Source organism: Perognathus longimembris, chromosome 5 (assembly GCF_023159225.1).
Source record: "Perognathus longimembris pacificus isolate PPM17 chromosome 5, ASM2315922v1, whole genome shotgun sequence".
Taxonomy (NCBI): Eukaryota; Metazoa; Chordata; class Mammalia; order Rodentia; family Heteromyidae; genus Perognathus; species Perognathus longimembris.
Genome location: NC_063165.1, coordinates 64309894 through 64315313, shown reverse-complemented (window position 1 = coordinate 64315313; position 5420 = coordinate 64309894).

Genomic DNA, 5420 nt, shown 5'->3' with positions numbered 1-5420 from the left:
TTTTGCTTCGTTGTGTTTGTCAGATGTGGGGCTTGAACTCTAGGCCTGGGTGCTGTCCCTGAGCTCTTCAGCTCAAGGCTAGCTCTCTACCACTTGAACAACAGCACCACTTCCAGCATTACTGACTTTTGACATTCCTGGCTCCACTCGATGTTGGGAGAACCTCCCTACTCTAGTGCAACTAAACGTGTCAAAAGACAGTGATACCACCCATGGGGATAAATATACCCACCATTGATTATCAAAATTAAGAAAGGATTTTTATAAATAGGCTTTTTAATTTTTAAGAAAAAGCTGAAAATTTATATTCAGATGCCAAACACTTAAACCAGTTAAAAATATTTTACAACAGCAGCTAGACGCTGGTGGCTCACACCTATAGCACACTGAGATTTGAAGATTACAGGTTAAAGCCAATCCAGGCAGGCAAACCTGTGAAACTGTTAACTCCAAATTAACTACTAACAAGCTAGAAGTGGAACTGTGGCTCAAGTAGTAGAGTTAGCTAGCCTTGAGCAAAAAACCTCAGGAACAGTGCCCAAATTCTGAGTTCAAGTCCCAGGACCAGTCCCCCCGCCTCCAAAAAAAAAAAAAAAGAGCCACCAAGTTGGAGAATGTAAGGCAGCAATGTTGAAACACTAAGTATTTAAAACAAAGAGAGAACACTGAAGCTGCAAAAGAAAACCTACACCTCACAGTGGCAATAACAAATTTCTTAAACTCTAAGGGCAAGGAAGGCATAGAAGGACATAATCCCATCCCTGAAAGATAATATTTGTCAACTAGATTAGTGTATTCAGTGAAACATACCCTTTATAATTGAGGGAGAAATTAAAATCTTCTATGATAAACAAAAAAAGCTAAAGGATTTCATGACAAAACCAGCACTACATACGATGTTTAAAGAAATTCTATAAACAGGGGAAGACAACTACAACAATGAAAATACAGAGAAGAATAAAGCTCACTAGATAAGAAGTAAATGAAAGGAAGAATAGAAATAAGCAAGCTTCCCCAAAACAATACAACACACCTTTCAGTATTAACATAACAGTTTCAACTCCCCAAACAAAAAACGGAACAGCAGGCTGGGAATGTAGCTTAGCAGTAGAGTGCTTGCCTAGCATGCATAAATCCCTGGGTTTGATTCCCAGAACCACCATATAAACAGAAAAAAAAAAAAAGCCAGAGGTGGCACTGTGACTACAGGTAGCACGCTAGTTTTGAGCAAAAAGAAGCCAGGGACAGTGCTCAGGCCCTGAGTTCAAGCCCCAGGACTGGCAAAAAACCAAAAACTTATAGGTAGGGATGGAAGGGAAAAACTGGGAGAGAATGAAAGAGGGGGTAATACTGTCCAAATAGAAACGTACTCTTTACGCCTGACTCATGTAACTTAACCCCTATGTATATAGCCTTTATAACAATAAAAATCTTTTTTAAATGGGGGGAAAATAACGGCAATCATCAAGAAACAATAAATGCTGGGAAAAAGGAATCCTCGTGTACTGTTGGTGGGAATGTACTTTAGTGAAATCACTATGGAAATAGTATGGAGGTTCCTTAGAACATGGCAAAAAGATCTATGATCCCAGTGACCATACCACTCTTCAGCTATCCAAAAGTGTATAAACAAACACAAAAAGAGAAACCTGCATCGTTATACTTACTGTAGCTCTGTTCACAATATCCAAGCTATGGAATCAGTTGAGGTACCCAACAACAAATAAATGGATAAAGAAAATATGCTACATATATGCCATGGCATATTACTAAAGAAAAATGAAACTGTCATTTGCAGGAAAATGGATGGAACTGGAGATCACCAATGTTGGGCAAAGTAAGCTTACAAAGCCAAATAAGCACCTTTTTGCTCATTTATGGAATAGCTTAAAAATACAACTATATACATGCATAAACACATTTATATACATACTTTTATAGACATGTGCATACAGATACATGTATTTGTATCTGTAGATACAGGTAAACCTCTGTTGTGACTGTGGGGCTGTCTGGGAAGACAAAGGGGTGTCTGGGAGACAGGAGAGAAAAAGCGAATAATGGAAGATGAATGATGTTAAAATACATTGAGTCTGCAAATGAAGATGGCATCAGGGATCTTTCTGAAAGGTGATTGGGGGAAATGGTGAAAGAGCACTTGGGACAGCTGATCTGACTACATATTTATGTACCATGATGAACCTACTTTGCACAATGAATGAAAAAATATATGACAGAAAAGTAAAGCAAGCTCTGTTAGGGGTGGCTATCAGCAGAGGGGAGAAGCCAGTGGGAAGGAGGGCTAACAAAGAGAGTAAGTATAATTTAAGCACTTTATATTTATGGCATGCATAAAAACAGAACAATGAAACCTGTTGAAATTGTTTTATAAAGGGATAATGAAGAATGAAGGAATGAGTAATTCTGATGAAGTGCATCATATGCATGTATGGGAATACCATAATGAAATTCCCTTTATACAACTAATACATGTTAATATAAAGGTGTCTTTAAAAACACATTAAGTTATATGCTGATGGCTCATGCCTGTAATTCTAGATACTTAAGAGGCTGAGATGTGATGATCAAGGTTTGTAGCCAGCTGGGGCAGAAAAGTCTGAGAAACTCCATCTTCAATTAGTCAACAAAATGCCAGACTGGAGCCATGACTCAAGTAGGTAGAGGACAACCATGAGTGAGAAAGCAGAGCAAGCATTCAAAGGCCTGAATTCAAGCCCAAGTTCAATAGGAAAATGAAAATTTAAACACAATTAAGAAAATGAGGATACCCTAGCATTGCAGAGAGATACAAAAGGGGAAAAAGATAAGCCATCAATGAAAAAGTAAATATAAAATATACATCTAGTAATAGACTTGATCTAGATCTATTTTACAATCTCCTGTAACCAAACTATTCTAAAACATCCTGCAATGTAACATCTCTATGACTCTAAATATAAAGAGGTGGATTTTTTACTAACAGAAGTGAATTAGAGGGCTGGGAATATGGCCTAGTGGCAAGAGTGCTTGACTTGTATACATGAAGCCCTGGGTTTGATTCCCCAGCACCACATATATAGAAAATGGCCAGAGGTGGCGCTGTGGCTCAAGTGGCAGAGTGCTAGCCTTGAGCAAAAAGAAGCCAGGGACAGTGCTCAGGCCCTGAGTTCAAGGTCCAGGACTGGCAAAAAAAAAAAGAAGTGAATTAGAAAGATCAGGTCGGGGCTAGGGATATGGCCTAGTGGCAAGAGTGCTTGCCTCGTATACTTGAAGCCCTGGGTTCGATTCCCCAGCACCACATATACAGAAAATGGCCAGAAGTGGCACTGTGACTCAAGTGGCAGAGTGCTAGCCTTGAGCAAAAAGAAGCCAGGGACAGTGCTCAGGCCCTGAGTCTAAGGCCCAGGACTGGCAAAAAAAAATAGAAAGAGCAGGTCCTCTGTTGTGCTAAAACACTTATAAGAAACGTTCCTAGGAGCACCCTTTTTAACTCCACCACTGGGAAATTCAAGACTCCAAGGCCAGCCTGGGCTTGGAAGTGGGACTTTATCCACATCTATATACCTGGTATATCATGCCTCCTAGTCAGGAGAAAGGCTGGTTGATAATCAAGATACCGCTAACCACCTGTAAGAGCCATAAAGCCCACTGTTGTACCTAACATTTTCAAAAAGGACTCTCTTTGGATAGACTGCCGCTTCATGGGTGACTTCAAGTGGAAAGAAAAGGAGCATGTTGGCTTGTTGGGGAAGTGGAAGGGTGGTGTCTCTCAAGTGATCAGGCTCCAGAGAAACCAGTCATCCAAGAGCTTAAGTAGTCAAATTAATTATTCAGGTCTTGAATTCCATTTGGGTGACAGCAAGCTTGCCTTCAGAGCCACATCCTGCCATTGTATTCTTCGGACCAAAGGATGGCCTCCTCCTCAGCCTGGTTTAAAACAAAAACATTTCCCAAAGCAGGTAAGTCATATAAATGAGAGATTTATTCTCTTTCTGAAAAAACAAAACAAACAAAAACCCTGCAAACAAAACAAGCTCTATAAAAGGATCTGTCACAATACATGAATTAACCTTAGAAAACATTGTAAAATAATAACATTTCTTCAATCTTTCTTCTTTTTTAGGGTTTTACAAAACCTTTAATATCAATGTTATCCTTCCCTTATCCTCAATTTCTATTATACCAAATAAAATATAGAAGGGCAATGATCTGATGTAAGCTTCTGCCTTACCCTCCAACAGACCAACCAAAATGGAGTCACACATGCTAACATTTTAGGTCACCAAACCAAAACTAAGTTATCTAAGCTTCTGGGTCATCAGGAAAGTCAATAGTCAGAACTCCAAACAGACTTTGTCAGCTGGCTTTTTTTTTTGGCCAGTCCTGGGCCTTGGCCAGCCCAGGGCCTGAGCACTGTCCCTGACTTCTTTTTGCTCAAGCCTAGCACTCTGCCACTTGAACCAAAGCGCCCCTTCTGGCCGTTTTCTATATACGTGGTGCTGGGGAATTGAACCCAGGGCCTCATGTATATGAGGCAAGCACTCTTGCCACTAGGCCATATCCCCAGCCCCGTCAGCTGGCATTTTGATGAGCATCTTTTTTTTTTTTTTTTCCAGTCCTGGGGCTTGGACTCAGGGCCTGAGCACTGTCCCTGGCTTCTTTTTGCTCAGAGCTAGCACTCTGCCACTTGAGCCACAGCACCACTTCTGGCCATTTTCTGTATATGTGGTGCTGGGGAATTAAACCCAGGGCCTCATGTATATGAGGCAAGCACTCCTGCCACTAGGCCATATCCCCAGCCCAATGAGCATCTTCTTAAAACAACCTGTTGTAAGCCAGTCTGGTTTGTTCCTTATTAAAAACCTACTAACTACTCCACCAGGCTCAGTGAAACTCCTGCTTCTTAGATGAGCTGCTACTAGATTCATGAATCATGAATAAAAGCCAAATTGGTGATTTAATGCATTTGTTGAAATTCTGTCTTGAGAATGATAAATATCACAGACCATTTGCCCCTTAGAAGAATCCTCACAGCTCACCAACTTAAGTTAGCAAGGAACAGGACAAAGCTGGAAAAGATAAATGTGCCACCTAGACCTTGGGGAAAGGTCTAGCTCTAATGGGGTTAGCCTAAAGAATACAATCCCCTCTGTGTGAAGTCAGAGTGCTGATACAGATGAAAGAAGCTGGGTGCCCATGGCTCACACCTGTAGTCTTAGCTACTCAGGAGGCTGAGATCTGAGGATCATGGTTCAAAGCTAGCCAGGGCAGGCAAGTCCCACAAGACTCCTATCTCCAATAAACCACCAGAAAAATGGAACTAGCCTGGGGCTCAAAATGGCAGAATGGTAGCCTTGAGAGAAAAACCTTAGGGAAAGTGTCCAGGCCCTGAGTTCAAGCCCTACAACCAGAAAAAAAAT